This window comes from Urocitellus parryii, chromosome 4 (assembly GCF_045843805.1).
Source record: "Urocitellus parryii isolate mUroPar1 chromosome 4, mUroPar1.hap1, whole genome shotgun sequence".
Lineage (NCBI taxonomy): Eukaryota > Metazoa > Chordata > Mammalia > Rodentia > Sciuridae > Urocitellus > Urocitellus parryii.
This window is the reverse complement of record NC_135534.1, coordinates 59975281-59996685: the sequence shown is the minus strand read 5'-3', so window position 1 is coordinate 59996685 and position 21405 is coordinate 59975281. Positions and strand designations below refer to the sequence as shown.

General features: G+C 38.3%; 3 pseudogenes; 1 reads left to right on the top strand and 2 right to left on the bottom strand.

Moving 5' to 3' along the window:
- Positions 1 to 3942: 3942 nt before the first annotated feature.
- On the bottom strand, positions 3943 to 5002 carry LOC113177857 (serine/threonine-protein kinase 38 pseudogene; annotated as a pseudogene).
- A 7054-nt stretch (positions 5003 to 12056) lies between these two features.
- On the top strand, positions 12057 to 13051 carry LOC113177858 (olfactory receptor 52L1-like; annotated as a pseudogene).
- A 5428-nt stretch (positions 13052 to 18479) lies between these two features.
- On the bottom strand, positions 18480 to 19410 carry LOC144254435 (olfactory receptor 56A4-like; annotated as a pseudogene).
- Between the last annotated feature and the right edge of the window lie 1995 nt (positions 19411 to 21405).

The window sequence follows — 21405 nt, the reverse complement described above, 5'->3', positions numbered from 1 at the left end:
GGTTAGGGATACACTTCCTGTTCCAGGAAGCAGAGGTTTGCCTCAAACATTTCTCTTAAGTAGTTTCTGCTTTATGCCATATACTATGACCTTATTTTCTTCTTTAAATATTAGTCTTTGAGATTATTAGTAAGAAGATGGCTCTTAAAGGCAAAAAGTGGAGACCCAGTTTGTCCCTGTAGCTGTTCCAAGGGACAGAGTGGAACAAAAATCTGCAGGAGAGGTGGACCAGCCACAGGATTGCAGAGAAGCCTTCTTTAGATGGGTGGAGGATTGAGTGATGGCTACCACCAAGGGGCTTAGAGGTCTTCAAGTGCTTTGAGAAAAATAATTTTGAACAATTCTACTTTGAATATGTTGTATTAGTGAAAAATCTTGTTCATAAGGGTTACTATTGAGTTTCAGCTCTTACTCCATGGTACCTTGAGTCCTTGAGATAAAAACTTTGCACACATACTCTCTGATGTTCACAAAATGCAGAGCTGGTGTCATGATTATTCCCATTTTATGTCTAATGAAATGTCATATCTCCTATTCAGCAGGAACCACTTGTTTTCTCATATTTATTTTCTATCTATGTTTGGTGGAAGTGTTTAGTGTACTTGTTCCCAAGTACAATTTTTAGTTCTTTCCCATAAAACAGACAAGCAGACAAATAAGCACAGACAGGGTACTTCTTCGATATTCATGTCATTCATGTATATTATCTTCTACCACTCCCAGTTAATTTTTATCTCTCATCATTACTCTTCTTCCTTAAATGATGACATGGTCAAAATCTGTGTTTTGATCCCTGTGGGAGACATCAATATTCATGTGGATGACCCATTGACTGCTCTGGCTTTTTATGTCCCTGATTTCTTTATCACCAAAGCTCCCTAATTCATCTTCCTATTCCCTTGATATGTCCTTAAATGTCTCTAGAGAATTCTGCGTTTGCTTCCCAACAGATTTCCAACTTTGTTTCACTCCTTCCTACCCATTCTCTTAGGATCATGTTTTGTTAATGAGAGTCTGTTCATGTCTCAGTCAATTGCTTAAAATCCATCTTGACTTTCCATAGCTCTTTAACATGGCCTAAAAGACCTTGCATGCACAGGTTCCAGCTTATACTCTAGTCTAAGTTCCTGAGTACTATAATCCTGAATTTTAAAAAATTATTTCAAGTCTTTGAAAATATCAAATTCTCTCTCTTCTTGCCATATGGATTTTGTACCCTCAACCTACTCCACACCCTCTTTCACTTTAATCAGTACTTCTGTTTGCTGACTTGAATTAGGGAGGTCTTTTCTGAGCTCTGCAGACTGGAAAAGTCTACCTAGTATATGCTTTTAACACACAGTAGGTTTAATTTCTAATACTTATAACTGCAATTAATTATTTATGTGATCATGTACTTAATATATATCATCTAGTAACACTTTTATCATTTTATTACTGTTTTATCATATTGTTTACTTTTTCTAACATCTAGTAGAGTACCTGGAGTTGGTAGATATTTATTACAGATGATCTTTGATTTATGATGGGATCACATCACAAGTTGAAAACATTAAGTCAAGCATTTTTTTCCAGTAATTGGGATTGAACCCAGGGGCACTCGACCACTGAACTGTACATCCCTACCCCTTTTTATTTTTTATCAATATGTTGTTGAACTTTCGATTCTCTTGCCTCAGTCTCATAAATCACTAGGATTATAGACATGCACCACCATGCCAGGACATCAAAGACATTTAATAAACCAAATCTTTTGAAAACCCAAGCCTAGAAACACAGTACACTGTAAAATAAAAGCTTTTTTTTTTTCTTTTGTAATTGTCTGGCTGACTGGGAACTTCAGTAAGTTCCCAGTTATTTTTACCAACATCATGAGAGAGTATTCTATCATGTATTGCTGCTTGATGAAGATCAAAACATGGAAATGGAAGCCGATCCTCAGGGTTATACAAAATGACATATAAGAGGAAAGGAGGGGTAAGACAAGATAATACAAATGGAAGAGATGATTTACAGTAGAAGGGGTAGAGAGAGAAAAGGGAAGGGGAGGGGAGGGGAGGGGGGATAGTAGAGAATAGGACAGACAGCAGAATACATCAGACACTAGAAAGGCAATATGTCAATCAATGGAAGGGTAACTGATGTGATACAGCAATCTGTATACGGGGTAAAATTGGGAGTTCATAACCCACTTGAATCAAACAGTGAAATATGATATATTAAGAACTATGTAATGTTTTGAAGGACCAACAATAAAAAAAAATCATATGGTTTCTACTGAAATCTTAGCATTTTTTGCACCATTGTAATGTTGAAAAATTTTAAGTCATAGAAAATCTGTATTTATTGAATGAATGAATGAATGAGGGTTTCTATCAGCTGTGAATGAAATACTTGTTGACTGAATGAATGAAAGGCTTACGCACTGTTCCCAAGGAGAGGGTAGCCACTCTTCTTGAAGTGAAGTCTGATGTGGTAGCTACTTCAGAGGTGGGACCAAGAGAAGTTCTTGGTGATGGGGAAATATGGTAGAAGAGGATTCAGTGCATTTTGTTGGGAATTCCCTGGGTTGGACTGTTTGAGAAGCCCTATTTATCCCACTCTTGCTATGGCAAGGAGGTTGATGTCTGTGAGTGTGTCACAATCCTGCAAAGAAACAACAAAGTACTTCTGAGGCAGGAAGCATATTTCTTAGATTTGATTCCCAAGAAACAGACCCTGAAACTTACTTTTATACAAAGGAAGTTCATTGTGAAGTATGTATATTGGAATGACACCTGTCAAAGATTGAGAGAAGTAGGACTACAGAGAAAAATGCTGAACTGTGATCTCATTCTCCTAGATGCCTCAGCTAACCCAGTGGGGCCTCTTGAGCTGGGCTGACCCTTCAGTGTTGTTAAGATTGAATAAAGTGAGTTAGGTCTTTGTATTATTCGTGTGTTTGTGTTTGTGTGTGATGGATTAATTATGGAACTCAAGGGTGCTTTACCACTGAGTAACATCCCCAATCCGTTTTATTTATTTTATTTTACTTTTTTTTTTGGCTGCTCTCACACAGTTTATTTAGAAGTTTGAAAATTAAAATGTGGGCATTTTTCCCTACAACAAACCATGCCCTGCCACTCCCAAACCCACAGCTGCTACTGCTACTCTGCTATTTCTCCTACCCTGCTTCCCACACACTCTTGCAAAACACACTCATGTATTAACCAACTATTTGGTAATACAAAGGAACTACAGAGTTGCACAAAATAATCTCATTTACTTCCTGTCACAGGCTATGAATGAAAAATTAAGGGATAAACACACTATTTTCATCCAGATTAAAACTTCCCTAACATTCTTTTTTCTTCATCTAAGATGTTAAAATCCAAGCAGTTTCACTGGGATGTACTTCCCTTTTGAAGCTGACCTTTGCAACCTTGAGACTGAAGAAACCAGGCTCCCCGCTGGAGCTTGGCCATGATGCTCTACATCAGGCAAAGTTACCATCCAGGTACAAATGAGGCTTTAATAGTTATCAAAACTTAAAACCAAAAATGAGTAATGCATTAAAGTGGAACCTCCATATTTTTCTGATGCAGCAAAAATCATCTGAAGGTGGCAGAACTGCCACAGAGAAGGCACCTTGTGCTAAAAGTCTAAAGAAGCAAGACAGCTATTTATGGCTAATGTAGTAGAATTGGCTGTCATTGTTCTTTCAGATTTCAGATGTATTGTGGAAGAAAATCCACTTACTATCACATTTCAGGAAACTTTACTAATGACATATTGATGGGTTCCATAAACTTCTTGGAAAAGTGTAAGAGGAAAACTCTGATGTTATACAAAGAAATCTGCTCCTCTCAGGATTCCGTGACAAGGGTCCTATTTTGCTGCTTTCATGTAGGAAGGTATATCCCCATCCCCTACCTCCCCCCGCTTTTCAATCAGGCCCCCTAATCACTTGTATGTGTAATTGATGAAGATCCAGTCTTTGTCTTGTCATCATTCTCAGGGTGATTACTTGCAGCCACTGTTGGCTTAAGAATATCAGGTTCTGGATCTGGAAATTGATCAAAACAAAAATAAACCAAAATGTTCAGGAATAAAAATCATATTTCAATAATAAGCCTGAATGTGAATGGTTAAAATATGTCAATTAAAAGATATAGATTTGGGCTGGAGATGTGGCTCAAGCGGTAGCGCGCTCACCTGGCATGCACGCGGCCTGGGTTCAATCCTCAGCACCACATACCAACAAAGATGTTGTGTCCACCGAGAACTAAAAAATAAATATTAAAAATTAAAAAAAAATTTGAGACATCAACAATGCTTTAAATTTCAATAGATATTGCAGCATCTCCTTGATATGTTCCCAGTCAACACCTTCAAAAAAAGAATGAATTTTTATTTCCTCAACTCCAGAGGCTCCAATTCTATGTTCCCATTCATAGCAGAATCTCCAAATCGAATCCTTGGCTTTCTTAGAGATGGGAACTTCTGGAGGAAAAAAATCAAAATTTCTTTCCAGTTCATCACCTTCTTACATGTCTTTTAAGGGGTCTCAGAAATGTGGGTAGCTGATGAGCATCTCATACATGATCACTTCAAGTGACCACCAACCACAGAGTTTGTTGTACCTGGTCTGCATGAATACCTCTGGAGCAATGTGCTCAGGAGTGCCTACTGTGGAGAAGGCTAGTTGACATCTGTTTCTTTCCCAGGTTTCTGCATTCCTTTTGGAGTTCAGATTCTGGAAAGTGAAACCACTCAGGGGGACTATGGTTCAGATTCCTATAAAATTCTGTTTAATGTGCTTTTTTTCAGTCCTGTGCAAAGGCAGAAAGTTTCACATGGCCCTTACTGTCCAAGAGAAGGTTGTCTGGTTTGATGTCTCTGTGGATGAATCCAAGTTGGAGAATAGAGTCTATGGCTAATAGAGTTTATGGCTAGTTTCTGCTATAGAAAACTTAGTTTTCTCTTTGGTCAGAGTGGCTTTTTTTCTTCCCCCAGTATTCATATACTTTATTTCTATTAAAAATTTTTTTCCATAGGTTTGTTGAGGTAAAATTGAAGTACAATAAAATGCAAATATATGAAGTATGAAATTTGATCAGTTTCAACATGTATGTAACCAATACAATCAATATTAAAAGTATTTCTATTACTTTTTAAAAAATTTTGAAATCATGCAGAATTTATTTCCTGCATTATTTATTACATTAGAATTCAATCACCTTAAGATATATAGAACCCCATCCCCACATGTCAACTATTTCAAAATTAAATGGCACACTTATAAATATCTCAGAGGTCAAGGAAGAAAATATAAGAAAAATAAATAAAAAGTGCTTTAAACTAAGTGATAATAAAAGCTTAAAATACCATGATCTCTGGAATGAAACAGTTCTTAGATTAATATTTATAACTTAAAGTACTTGTATCAGAAAGAAGCTAGAATAACAAATGATTTTCAAATTATGTAGCAGGAAGGAAAAATAAGAGTAGGAGCAGAAATATATAAAATAGAGAAGAAATAATACAGCTAAAATTTGATAAAAATCAAACAATTATAATCAAGAAAAAAACTTAGCACCCAAAAACCAAATAACCAAATTAACAAGTAGGCTAAGGGACTTAACAGACACTTTACAGAAGAAGAAATATAATCAGTCAACAAATATATGAAAAAATGTTCAGCAACTCTAGCAATTAGAGCAATGTAAATCAGAACTACACTGAGATTTCATCTTACTACAATCAGACTGGCAATTAGCAAGAATACAAGCAACAGTAAAATAAATGTTGGTGAGGATGTGTGGAAAAATGTACATCATAACATTGCTGGTGGAACTGTAAATTGGTGCAACCACTATGGAAAATTCATTGGAAATTCTTCAGAAAATTTGGAATGAAACCACCATTTGACCCAGTTATCCCACCCCTCAGTTTATACCCAAAGGACTTAAAAACAGCTTACCACAGTGACACAGCCACATCAATGTTTATAGCAGCCCAATTCACAATAGCTACACTATGGAACTAACCTAGGTGTCATTCAACAGAAGAATGGATAAAGAAACTGTGGAACTGTGGTGGGGTTGTGGCTCAGCAGTACAGTGCTTGCCTCGCACCTAGGAGACCCTGGGTTCGATCCTCAGCACCACATAAAAATAAATAAGTGAAACAAAGGTATTGTGTCCAACTACAATAAAAAATAAATATTAAAAAAGAAACTGATATATATATATATATATTACTCAGCCTTAAAGAAGAATGGAATTATGGAATTTGTAGGTAAATGGATAGAACTGGAGAATGTCATGTTAAGCAAAATAAACCAACCCCAAAGAAGCAAAGGATGAATGTTTTCTCTGATATGTGAATGCTAAATAACCATAAAGCAGGGGGTGTGGGCTAGAGAAGAATATTTTGGATTAGATAGGATGGAGTGAAGGGAGGAGAGGGGGTTGGAAGTAAGAAGGATAGTAGAATGAATAGGACATTATTACACTACATGTATATGTGATTACATTATCAATGTGTTTCTATATCATTTACAACCAGAGTAATGAGAAGTTATACTCCATTTATGTATGATGTGTCAAAAAAACATTCTACTGTCATGTATAACTAATTAGAACAAATAAAAAAAGTTTTTAAAAAGTGATGTAATTATGAATTTCCAGCAGTCAACACTCGTAAGACCTGGAGAACAGGTGCACTGAAACACAGTATCCATTAAAGAATTTACTGGGGTCCCAGATTGTTCTGTGACAATGAGAAGTCTGAACTCCAGAGCACTTTGGAATTTCCCAGGTCACTAAACAGGAGATTTTCTAGCCCAGCCTTCAGGATATGCAGGATGATGCAGGGGTCATAATTAACAGTGGACAGAGGTTAACCCCTATTTAGGTATGGGTGCCACTACCTGCTCTGCCTCTCTGCCTAACCACCCATCCCTGAGGGCAGTATCCTTAGCTTCAGGCGCCTCCTGCCAATATTACACCAGCTTTGGTTTTGTCCAGGTGTGTCTGGAGCCCTCTGGGACCTGCGATTAATAATAACACCCTACCTTCCCAGTTCTGTGTCCACAGTCACTGTCCCTGCCTTGGGTAAACATCAAGAAAGGATGCTCAAGGTAAAAGTGAGACAGTCCATGGGATTTCAGGTGGGGAAAATGAGGACAGACTTGGGGCTTATCATTTGAGGGGAAGACTGCTGAGAACTTTTGTTTTCCTCAGAGCCCTTGTGATGGGGTTATTTCTTGGCCTGGTTAATGTGGTTCTGAGTCTCCCAGTGCCTCTGGTTTAGCGTCTCTTACTTTTATTTCCTCCTGAGACAGAATAGTTGTTTTCCCAGGTCTGACCTGGGCACTGACAGGGAGAGTCAAGCACAAAAAGAGAGATCAGAGCAGGACACATTGCTAAAAGCCAACCTGTGGGTTGACAGATGCCTATAAATGTCATCAAAACTTTGGGGTCAGCCTGAGGCAGTCATGGGGCATTCAGCATGGTCTTGGGTCGGCATTCTCAGCAGCACATATGGTGCAGGAGGACATAATCTGTGCTAGTCTTGTCAAGTCTACAACTCATGTTTCCTAACTTTGGGAAACTTTAACTGCACAGACCTTGAATGATGTCTTTGATTTTTCCTTGAGTGTCAGAGACTGCAGTGAAGCCTTCTGAACAAAATACCTGATCCTCATTGTTGGTGCCCAGCTAGTGCAGAAGGACTTCATGGGAATCTGGGAATCCCTGGAGCTGAGCAGGGAAGGCTGTAGTGTAAGTTTTCCGAGTCTGGGCATTTTGTCTTTTCTCAATTCTCTCTGTGCTGCTGAGTCTCTCTCAAGCCTGACTTCAGACTAAAATGTGCATTTTCAAGGACATCCCAGAGACCAGGAAACAACTGGTCAGGCATGGTGTATCAATTACCTGTGTGTCTCAGGTCTGTTCTCTGGAACTCTACCTCTGAATGCTTGACGTTTATTATCTTCCTTTCTTATTAGGCCAGTATCATGGACACTCTGCTTCTGTGCCCTCCTCCAATAGCTATCTGTGCTATTGTCTCTCCCTCTTTCTCACTCTCATAGAATCCAGGCCTCTGTGGGACACAGCCACATCAATGTTTATAGCAGCACAATTCACAATAGCTAAACTGTGGAGCCAACCTAGATGCCCTTCAGTAGATGAGTGGATTAAAAATATGTGGCATATATACACAATGGAATTTCACTCAGCAATAAAAGAGTATAAAATGGCATTTGCATGTAAATGGATGGTGTTGGAGAAGATAATGCTTTCAAGTGAAGTTAGCCAATCCCAAAAAAACAAATGCTGAATATTTTCTCTGATATAATGAGGCTGATTCATACTGGGGTAGAGATGGGGAACATGGGAGGAATAGATGAACTCTAGATAGGACAGAGGAGTGGGAGGGGAAGGGAGGGGGCAGAAGATTAACAAGGATGGTGGAATATGATAGACATCATTATCCAAAGTACATGTATGAAGACACAAATTGGTGTGAATATACTGTATATACAACCAGAGATATGAAAAATTGTGCTGAATATGTTTAATAAGACTTGTACGCAAACTGCTGTCATTTATTTTTTAAAAATCAATTTAAATTTTTTTTTAAGAGAGAGAGGAGAGAGAGAAAGGGAGGGAGAGAATTTTTAATATTTATTTTTCAGTTCTCGGCGGACACAACATCTTTGTTGGTATGTGGTGCTGAGGATCGAACCCGGGCCGCAGGCATGCCAGGCGAGCGCCCTACCGCTTGAGCCACATCCCCAGCCCCTTAAAAATTTTTAAAAAAGAAGAGCATTAAGAAGGATCAGGTCACATCAAAGAAGAGACTTTCTGCGTAGTGACAGTAGTGATCCCTCATGATCAAAGGAAGTCTCTCATATCTCACACACATCTGGGACTCCTCACTGGCCTCTCAAGGTAGAGAGGTTCAGCAAAGCTGGTTCTGTCAAAAATCAGGGTGAAGAACACTGAGGCTTAGCCCCCTCCCTGCTCAAGAGACACTCCACTGTCTGGTACATCATCCTTATGCCTAACGTTGGGCCTCTGACTTGTCAGGTTCCCACAATTCTCAGTTCCTTTAAGACACTCATGTTCTTATTCATTTATTCTTTAATTTAGTCATGTGGGTGTTTATTTTGCCAATATTCCTTAGTACCAACTAGATTCTAGGCCCTTTTGAAGTTTGTGCTGGGGCTGCTCCAGTAAGGAAGGCATAGCCCCCACTCCTCAAGGACTGACACTGACTGGTTTTACAGTGTGGAGTAATCAGTGCACTGACAAAGCAGTGAGGAGACTGTGATCGGAAAGTGCAGAGGCCACATCCTGCTGCCTCACAGCACTGGAGGAAAGCCTCATGGAAGAGAGGCTGCTTGCACTGGATTTACAAAAACAAGTAGGAGCTGAGCAACATCAGTGCTTTGCTCATTTATCGCTTTGCTTCCTGGTCAGAGAGTTAAGGGCATCTTCCCCTTCAGGTTCCTGGGAAGAAGTCCCTTCTGCTTTTCCTCTAAGGAGCACAGAGACAATTCTTGTTACTTTAACAGCTAATATTTAACAAGCAGTTCTAGGCTTTCACTGTGGCTCAGGAGTCACCCAGGACAAAGAGGAGGCAGGTTATACTCAGCACAAGCTTCTCTCATCTCTCCTGTACCCACAGGTGGGCTTCAGCCTCAGTGCTCCTTGAATGCTGCCTGTGATAAGGCCAGGGTACCCTGCACGTGTGTAGCTGCTCTTTCACTTCTCAGCTAAAAGACGGGAAATGGCCTTAATCTGGTGGCAGAAGAGGGTAGCTAAGAAAGCAATCAGCTGTCTCACTGGGTGAAATGTTAAGTACTGAAAGGTGAATTTTTGTAGAATTATAGATTCCCCTGGAGGTCTCAATAGTAATGTCACTGCTTTTCTAAGCTTATTCTGGATGAAAAACAAATACAGAGAGATACATACCCACCAGGCAGTTCATATTTTATTGCTGATATTTTTAGAGTTTTGTGGCAGTATTTAATCATTATTGATTTAGGAAAAGGCACCTGGAATGATCTATGGGTGCTCAGTCCACAAAAACTGAGGCATTCTAGATTATGTTTACATATACATGTGTAAACCCTCAACACAGAAAAACATTATTTCAGAGTGCCATCTGTCTTTTAAAACAAACATGTATACACAAACGTACAGATTCAGATTTTTGTGTTGGTGCTTGAGGGGTTAATCAAGTTGTTAATTAGAACACCTAATTATTTGGCACTTGATGTTTACATGGAGGGTGACAGAGACTGAATTATTGTAGCATCATGATGAGAGACAGACACAACAACAATCTGAAACTCAGAAAGAGATTCATGTAGATAAAGAAAAAAGAAATCTGTGATCTCACACTAAGTCATCTCTTATTATTACTGTTAATAACTGTCTTTATAGAATTACTTATGTATCAAGACTTTACATGTATTTCATTAATATTTATTATAAACCTGTGATTTGATCTTATTTATCCTAAGATAAAGCCTTTGAGAGTTTAAGTAGACAGCCAACAATTCATTCCTAGAATATGAAATGGAAACAGCTTACACCTGAATCCTTTAGTCCCTGATGCTTGTGTTTATCTTACTACATTGTGAAGTGTCTACCATGCTAACTTGTAATTACCAACTTTAATGAACTATAATCCTTTCTGTGGATACAAATAATTAAGATTGAAAAGAGTTTTATAGTAATGATAAGTCATTACTATTGGATGAACAAAGGATGATCATAGAATTAAGAGTTCCTAATATAATGGGCATTGACCTAACAGAGTCAATGAATCTTCCTAAGGGGTGGGAGAGAGTGTACTCGAGTTTGATGGATGAGAACTATTAATTCAGATAAAGGAGGAAAATGAAAGAATACATGAAGGGAATATACAAAATAGAGTGGTCCAGTGGTAATCCCAGGAGTTTTAGAATGTCTAAAACAAAACATTTAACATATGGGAACATGTTAAATAGAATACACAAGTAATACACAAAGACCGTCTTCAAAACTTCATGTGCTTGTCCTAAAAATATGACTATTCATACAGGGAATTCATGAACAATTTTGACCATTGGAGTAACATGATGACATTTGCATTTTAGGAAAAACCCTTTAACTTCAGGACTGATAGTAGATTGGGGAGAGACCCAAAGCTACAACAGAAACACCTAATAACAAAGTCCAGGTGAAAGAAGTTGGGAGTGTGTGCTAAAGCTGGACTTCAGAGGACAAGGAAAAGGAAAGGCTATAAGAGATGCAAAAAATAAAAGTAAATAAGTCATTAGGAATTGGTGAAGGGGCAAAAAGGACGAAGGAAAAAATGAGTAAGGAGAGTTTCCAACTTTCTGGATGAAGTTGGAAAGGTAGATAGTGGTATAACTCACAAAAATATAGACAAGCCATTTGGGAAGAATAGGTAAGTTTGTCCAATCTTGGATATGTTTACTGCATAGTCATGAGAGTAATTTGTTTCAGACTTAAAAACATAAGTTTGGAAGAAATGGAAGTATTTAAATGTTAAAAGCATGTCAATGGGTGAATTCAATTGAGACATAATGTTCAATTTTGTGAAAGGAAGAGAGGATGGAATCCTGGAATCAATCTCTAATGAGGTGGAAAAGATGGGGGGTCTGGGGTCAGAGGAGGAACAACTGTAGAGTACAATGTTGTGGAAACTTAAGGAGACTAGTTTCAAAAGAAACAGACTTTATTAACATCCAGAGAATGAATGAGGAGAGTTCTTTCAAATGAACAGTTCTGAAATACAAAGAATTGAATGGTAAAGTATAAGAATCTCTTTCAAAGGCAGCATGTGTTTCTCATCTCTGAGAAAAACTAGATATATCTTAATTCAGACATGTACAAATCTCACCCATAAGAAGAGTATCTTCAGGAAAGGGGATTTTTTTTTCTTTATCGCTAACCATATCCTCTTGTGTTGCAGCTCAAGGTACTTCATTTTTCTGGTACAGAGGGTAGCCAGAGCTGGACTATGTGGTAACATATCAAGAGTGAAAAAAAATCATGACGTTAGTTTCTTTTCCCTTTTCCCTCTCTAATCCCTTTATGATGGCCCTTAGCAATTCCAGAAGGAGGCTACCTCAGCCTTCCTTTTTCCTGGTAGTATTCCAGGTCTAGAGGAGAGTCAGCACTGGATAGCTTTCCCCTTGGGTGTCCTTTACTTCCTTGCTCTAGTGGGCAACGTTACCATTATCTTCATCATCTGGGCTGAGCAATCCTTGCACCAACCCATGTACCTCTTCTTGGCCATGCTAGCTGCCATTGACCTTGTCCTGGCCTCCTCCACTGCACCCAAAGCCCTTGCTGTGCTCCTGGTCCATGCTCATGAGATTGGGTACATTGTCTGCCTGACCCAGATGTTCTTCATTCATGCTTTCTCCTCCATGGAGTCAGGTGTACTGGTGGCCATGGCTCTGGATCACTATGTGGCCATTTGCCATCCTCTGCACCATTCCACCATCCTGCATCCAGGGACCATAGGGCACATTGGGATGGCAGTGCTGGTACATGGATTAATCCTCCTCATCCCCTTCCCCATCCTCCTTCAGAGCCTTATCTTCTGCCAGACCACAGTCATAGGCCATGCCTATTGTGAACATATGGCTGAGGTAAAACTTGCCTGTTCAAAAACCACAATGAACAGAGCCTATGGGCTGGCAGTGGCACTTCTGGTGGTTGGGCTAGATGTCCTGGCCATTGGTGTCTCCTATGCCCTCATCCTCCAGGCAGTGCTGAAGGTACCAGGGAGTGAGGCTCGACTCAAGGCCTTTAGCACATGTGGGGCTCATGTTTGTGTCATCTTGCTCTTCTATGTCCCTGGAATATTCTCCTTCCTCACTTACCGCTTTGGCCACCATGTACCCCATCATGTCCATGTTCTTCTGGCCACCCTGTACCTCCTTGTGCCACCTGCCCTCAATCCTCTCGTCTATGGGGTGAAGACTCGGCAGATCCGCCAGCAAGTACTCAGGGTGTTCTATGTTAAAGGATTGGTCTGAACCTAATCTAGTTAGTTTCTTCAGAGGTTCCTGACACAGGCACAGCCAAGAACTTATGGTTGTATGGATAATATGGATAGAGGCCACTCTACAATGAAGAGTCCTTCTAGTCCTACTAGCCCCCATGCCAAGAACAGCCCATAGGCATTTGGCTCCACGTTCTGTTGGGATGTATCTGGATAGCTGGATCATGAAGAGGACCCACTCCTTGACACGCACACACTTTATATATTTTTTCCCCTGTTGCCCACAGTTGTCTACTCCTTTTTTCGAGTGATTTCAGAATAAGATAAATGACAGCTCTGATTATGACATCTTTCCTGCAACCCTGTCTGGAATGGGAATGGAAAGTCCCAAGTTTTGCTCAGTTTTAGAGCATCTTCAAAACCTCTAAGTTTGACAGTGAGCTCCAAATCACTGGACTCCTGGGTAGCAGCTTATTCCCCATCCTTCCCTTCATTCTCCATTGTGACACTTCTATTCATAGCCTTACCACCCCCACCCATTTTGTGGGTTAGATTCCACCTATCAGAGAAAATATTTGATCTTTGGATTTGGGGAACTGGCTTACTTCACTTCTCATGATAGCTTCCAGATCCATCCATTTACTGGCAATATCATAAAATCATTCTTCTTTATGATTGCATAATCCTCCTTTGTGATAAAAGCATAGCAATGTATAACTGTTGCTCTGTAAGTTTGTTACACTATGTAGGAAATAACCTATCACTTTAAAGTATTCTGTGATAATGACATATTCTATAAACCCTCAAGCAACAAAAATAAAAATTTCAAAAACAGAAAATTATAATAAATCAAAAATGGAAATAAAACAGAGTGAAAAATAGTTAATACAAAAGAAAGAATAAAAACAGGTGTCTATTTAAAAATAATATCAGAGCTGGAAAGAGGGAAGGGCTATGTGTAGGTGAAATAAAATAGACAAAATTACATCTGTTGATGTACATGTCCTTTCATATCCTCCTAGAGTGATCCATTTGCTGCTATTCTAACCCCTCAAATGCCTCCCCAAAGCTTCTTCCAGAACAATATGAGTAAAATCAATTTAGATCATTCTACTCTGTCCTTCTGTGGACTCACAGAAGGTCTATGGATAAAAAAAAATAATTACATTAGACTTAAATTTCATTGTTTCCTTACAGGATTTCAGCTGCACTAGTATATAATGTATTTTCTCTCACTACTGTTACATTACACATGTTCTTACCTCAATCAGAAAATATTTCCCTGCTTTTTTTCTAACGCTTTTGTCTTACTTTGTCTGAGTGTTACATGTTCTCTGTTATTAGAGTCTTAGACATAATTAGATCATTCCCCTTGTTCTTTACTCCTTTGAACACAACTATTAAATCCCTTAGCTCTTCTATCAGCCTTCTGTCACCAGCATTTCAATCCTTTGCTCCACCTCTAATCTCAGGACATTTTGCACATTTTCTCAGAGAATCAGCAACAGCTATAGGACAAAAACTGAGTAGTAATGAGACAAAAATCTGAGTTCACTTTATCTGTTGCCTCTCACTTTGCTCCTTTGGTGGTTGCTGCTCAAATATTCATCCTTCCCTCAGCAGAAAGATGTAAGATAAGGGAATGAATTTTCTGAGGCAGGAGTAGGATTGGGTGTGAAAGGACACTTAGTGAAGAGGTTAAGGATCCAACTAAACACCAAATGGAATTTTAATTTTCTGAGGGTGTTTCCTTGAGCTTCCAGCAACCTGCATAACTAATTTTCTCATGTTTTACCTAAACATAGGCCAAATGTCACTTCTTACAGATGATCACATCTACATATGGTTCCATTTGCACAACTTCAGGTGGAGAAGCAGAGTCTTATTATGACAAATTCTCTCATTAAAGAAGTAAATTCACTCTTTTCTCAAATGTCTACATGTCAGCACTGATGTCAGACTAATCCTGATTCTGCCTCCACTAGCTCAGCTCTAGGTTAGCTCCCCTAGTTTTACACATCAGATTGACATCCCTGCAACATTGCTCCCTTCTGGCCTCCATTCCCCCAGGATGGACAATCTGGTTCTCAAGTAGAGGTTTGGAGCTCTACTGCTCTCCCCTGAACCTCATCATTCTTGAACCAAAGGTCTTAGTATAACCCATATCACCCTTGTTAATAGCAAATCTCATCAGGTAAAATGACAAAAACTGATACATTATTGAACCCTTTATCATCTGGTGTAACAATTAAAGAAAACTCTTCACACTTGGGGTCTCCCTTTAGTCTCCGTTCTCGATACAGGCCTGAACTGTTCTTTGCTTCTGGTTTGACCTACAGACTTCTAACACATGTGTCTTTCTGATCTCAATACACAGGAGAATACGATATTGAAGATACATTTCTTTGAAAACATTAGAGAAGCAATGTAAAGAGGAAAATAATAAAGTGGGTTGCTACTTATAAGTTACAAGCATGTTTTAGACTCTGGTTGAGAAACTCTTCATAAATTAGGTCATCTAGAACATTGAAAAATCAGGAAAAACTGCTTATAAATAGAGGAGTTATCATCCTTCTTAAATGAGAATACTAACTCAGATTGAGATCTGTGAGTCAAAAGTCACACATCTTATAAATGGCCAAACTCATGTGCTCAGGGGTTAAAATAAATCAATCTCATTCCAAGATAAGCAGAATTAGCAGGTGCAGTGGCACACATCTGTAATTCCAGTGACTCAGGAGACTGAGTCATGGCCAAGTTGGAGGCCAACCTCAGCAACTTTAATTTTAAGTTAGAGTGAGACTCTAACTTAAAATTAAAAAAAAAAAACTGGTCATGTAACCAGTGGTAAATAACTTCTGGCTTCTATCCCCAGTAGAAAAAAAAAAAAAAAAAATATATATATATATATATATATATATATATATATATATATATAGACAAAATAAGAACCCTTAGATTTTATGGTATTCAAGTTTGCATTGAACTGTGAGTTATATGCAGCATTTTGTTAAGTGTTTTGGAGAATATATTAATGACTTGGTTCACTGAGCCATTTTCAAAGAATACAAGAAACAAACTGTCATGTTTTATTAACTTTTATTCAACAAATGTAACACTATGTAAAGCAATATGTAAATTGAAAAGATGAGTAAAACTCTTGACCAGATTCAGAGAGGTTTACAATCTAATATCTGTGAGAGATGAACACATACTCATGACTCAAGATGGCCAGATCGATTCCATTGGGGTGAATAAAATAAGGCACTGTGGAGTAAGCATAGTCTAAACTGAGACTCTTAGAGTGGGCTCAGTGTGTCAAATAAAGACATTAGTGTTAAGTTTTCTGTGTAGAAAAGGCTACTTTAAATATATATATATATATATATATATATATATATATATATATATATATATATCTGCAAGTGGGAGCATAATCTAGAAAAGCACGAGTTAGGAGCTGGCAGAAGAACAAGTGAAGGGAAGCGTGCTTGAAAAGTATTGTGTTTTGATTGAGCTCTGTCTTGGGAGTTGCAAACAGAAAATGGAGAATAAAGATATTATTTTGATGAAAGACAACATCATAGGAATGATAAATTACTTTATAAGTCCTCCAAGAAATGTTGGGTCAAGCCAGATCAGCTAAGTTGGAAAGCATTCTCAAACGACTCATAAAATACTATATATGAAGCCCTCAATTACTATCCCAAAAAGGACCTGGTTACTAATGTAAATGAATACCAGGAAATATCAATCAATCACTACCAATCAATCAGTCACAATCACTTTCAGAGCATGATTGGGATGAGAACTCTAAAGAGTTAAAAACATTTGTTCTCCTTTAGCCACCCACTAATTCAAATGCCTGCATTCTATAGAAAACTACACTGGCCCCAGGACAAGACATGAAGATTGACACAACAGGGCTTCAAATAGGATGAGGAGTACAATTTAAGGTATATCAAAGAAATGAAGGAAAGGATGAGAATGTAGATGGTACCTGAAATCTGACAGAGGAACCAGGTAAGACAGTATGAAATTAGACACTGATAACTGGGTAGAGGGAGAACACAATATTTCACTTAAAATAAGACACACTCCAGTCAAAATAGCAAATAATAATAAATGTTGGAGAGCATGTGGGGAAAAATTTACACTCATGCATTGTTGGTGGGACTGCAAATTAGTACAACCACTCTGAAAATCAGCACAATAGCCAAACTATGGATGCAACCTAGGTTTCCTTCAACAGATGAATGGATAAAGAAAAATGTGGCATATATACACAAGGGAGTATTACTCAGACATAAAGAAAATGAAATTATGGCATTTTCCAGCAAATAGACGGAACTGGAGGATATAATGTGAAGTGAAATAAGCAAGTTATGAAAGTCAAAGGTCAAATATTTTCTCTGCTCTGCAGAAGCTAATCCAAAATAAGGTGAGAGGGAAAGAGAAAAGAAAACAAAAGGAAAAAAATATTTCAGCAAACTAGAATAAATATCAGTAGAGTAGGCAAAGGGGATTGAGGAGGAGGAGGAAAGAAATATAGGAAAATGGAAGAAGAATGGAATGAATTTGTCTGAACTTTCATATGTACATACATGAGTACACCACATTGAATCCCAACATCAAGTATACCCCAAAACACAAATTTTTAAAAATACTATAAATAAACTCCAGAAAGATCATTAGAACTAGAGGGAGAGAAGCATGGAAGGGGAGAGCTGGAGGTGCTAGGGAATGAATTAATGCAAATTATATTCCATGCTTTTATGATTATATCAAAATGTACCCTAATGTTATCTATAACTAAAAAGAATCAATTAAAAATATATTAAAAAAAACATGTACCCATGCAAATATAAATCATCCTAGAATTTAATAAAATTTATTACAAATAAGGAAAAAACTACAGAAAATTTATAGAGCAGAGAAGTGGCCTTAAGTATAAATGATAATGATTTCTATCAGGGAGAAAAGAAGCAGTGTATAACACATGCCACTAACTCTACATCAGACCAAAGTTCTGGAATCAACCACTGTAGCTCCACAAGAGACTAAGTGATGGCAAAAAACCAGGTTCAGCCACATCAAGGAGAATGAAGAGACCTAACACATATGTGTTAAACAATGTAGGAAACTGAAGATCATTTACAACAATTGAAATAATATTTGTTCTTCATTTGACAAACCATATTACTCCAAATTCCTGAAATTATGACTTGATAAGTCCCCTTCAATTGATAAGGCCAGAAAAAATTTACAAATTATACCAAAAGGCAAAAGTTAAGCTTCAAGTCAGTGTAACAGAAAACAGGCATCAATATATGAAAATCCCATATTCAGCAATGAGCAAAGCAAAATACAAACTTACTCTTACATGAAATATTTAAATTTCCTATGCATTGTGAAAATTGTCAATTTCTGTTTCCAAGGTCACGTCTCACTCATTTGACTTCTTACAATCTTCTCAGCAGTTTCTGGATTCCCTGCTTGATTTCCTTGGTCCTTACACCATAAACAATGGGGTTCAGCGCTGGGGGAATGAGGTGGTGCAGGATGTTGAGAAGGATGGGGACATCAGGGGGAATTCTCTCCCTGGCCAGGTTAGTGATGACCAGAACCAGTATCACTGTGCTGAAGAAGAGGATGAGGATGAAGTGGGACCCACATGTGCTCAGGGCCTTGGCCACAGCACCCTCAGCCTTGATCCTTAGCACAACTTTCAATATAAAGGAGTAGGAGAGAACAATAAGGATGAGGTCAGAACCCAGCAGTGTCCAGCCTATCACAAACTGGTAGAGCTGATTTAAGGTGATGTCATCACATGACAGTTTGGACACAGACATGTTAGTGCAGATACAGTTCTTGATAATTCTTACACAGTATCTCAATTGGGAAGAAAGTATGGGGATAGGCATAGTAAGAAGAACATTCCGGGCCATGATAAAGATAGCAGCCCTGGATGGAAGGGTACCGCAGTGGATGGCAGATGGCCACATAGCGGTCATAGGCCATCACCATGAAAGTGCAGGACTCCATCGTCAGGAAACTGTTCATGATGAACATCTGGAGGAAGCAGGCAGAGAAGCTGATGGATCTGAGGTCAAACCAGAAGATGGCCAGGACCTTGGGGATGACAGTGAGGCAAAGCACAATGTCCAGCAGGGAGAGGAGGCTGAGCAGGTAGTACATGGGCTCATGCAGGGAGGCCTCCAGCCAGATGGTAATCAGGAGCATGGCGTTGGCCCCCATGGCCAGGAGAAAGAGCAGGCTGAGGGGCATGGACAGCCAGTGCTGTCAACTCTGGTAGTTTGGGAAGCAGATGAGGAGGAATTCAGAGATCAGTACAGTAGAGAAGTTGCTTTGTACCGCCATATACTGTGCTCTCATCAGGACTGACACTTCAGAAAACCTTGATGGACAAAACAGGAATAAATCCATCTATGCAATATGAATACCTACAGAGAGAGGTAACTCATTTTCCAAAGAATCATTTAAAAATAGTAACAGCTAAGTATCTAGCATCCTAAGCTATATACTTAACTGTTAAAAACCCTGTAGTTAGAATGGACAGAAAAAAATTATATTTCTTTGTTTTCCTGAGATAATCCCTTTTTATGCTACTGGTTTTTGTGCTCAACTTGATTGATATATTATGTACTCAACCCCCTTATAAGACAGTACCACTGTTATCCCAGTTTTACAGATGAAGAAACAAAAGGAAAAGGTAAGCAAAGTCACTCTATTAAAATCATGGTGAAACCATGACTTGAAACTATGAAATCTGGATCTTACAGCCACTACCTTTTTCTGCTACTATAAAAACTTATATAAAACTACTTATGCAGGCCCAGCTAGTAAAGTAGATCAGCCATAGATTCCAAACCAATGTTGGTCTCTGTCCTTCATCCAAGAGACTATATCACAGGCAAAGGAGGAATCAGACCTAACTACATTACCAGATAATACTTGAAGACTTCATTACACTTGTGACTATCATATGTATGGAAAATAAATCTCATAGACATCTAAAAATATAAAAATATAAAATGTAAAAATTTTATATATATCCTAGTGTCTTAGGCAAGGTGTTGAGATTAGAACCGTAAATTTCAGAAGCCAGCAATTTTTGGTCCAACAGTACTATTCCTAGACTATGGGACAAGTGGATGTGTTGGCACATGCCTGTAATCCCAGTGCCTCAGAAGGCTGAAGATCCCAAGTTAAAAGACAACCTCAGCAACTTTGTAAGGTCCTAAGCAACTTAGCAAAATCCTTTCTCAAAATAAAAAGTAATTTTTAAAAAGGGGGTTGGTGATATGTCTCAATGGATAAATACCCCTGGGTTTGATCCCTGCTTTTAAAAATAAAAAATAATAATAAAAGAAAAGGTGAGGAACAGCAGCAACTGACTCCATGTGAATTCACCATTAGTCACAAACCCACACTCTATGGCTTCCTGGCCTAATATATCATAAGCAGTTGTGGAAAAAAATATAATGGGTTAACCTTTTACACGATTTCCCTGCTAAAGCCTACCTCTGAACATTGGTTGATATGCCCAGTGACACTGTTTCTTTAATGCTGTTAGGAAGTTCATACTCAGCCACTTTTAAATCAACAATGACAGTAGTCCTAAGGATTGTTGGAATCTTTCCATTAATTTCCATTAATTTCCTCTGAGAAAATGGAAGCCAGCTTCTCAAAGGTTTGAAATACAAATATTTGAAGGCATAGATGAAGGTTGAAATAAACAAAATTTCCACTGTTTGCCTAATAATGTGAACGCACCCTCCATATAATCTGTAGCACCAGCAAAATATCAATAGCAAAAAGACAATGTAGAGAATATACATAATTTTAAATTTTAAAATGCTAAAGATTTATTTTAAAGTTTTTCTTGAAAGAGTTTTTTCAGTTTTTCTTGTTGTACTAATTCTTTAAAATAAGAATTTTGCAATTTGAACTAGCCACTTTTCAAGTAGCTATTGACTACTGCATCAAACATCACAGGTCTAAAGACATGGGAAACTAAAAAGCTTCTCTTTTTATTTTGCTTGATATAGGAGTTTAATCTTAGTGTTGGCCACTTGGCATCTATGACTCTTGGATTTTATATGGAACCTAATTTCATCAGGTTCCATTTCTGGGACAGCTCAAAATTACAATTTTCATTTTCTTTTTCAGTATTACTCATCAAGCTTCCTTTAGGAATCTTAGTGAACTGACCTCCCAGACATAAAAATGGGAACCTATCCATTGTCTCAGCTTCTGTCATCACAGAGGTCTCTACCAGAGACTAGGAGTCTCCAGCAACTAGCACTCTTACCCCTTAACTCAAACTAGTTACTACTTCATCACGACCCATTCCTTAAATCATTG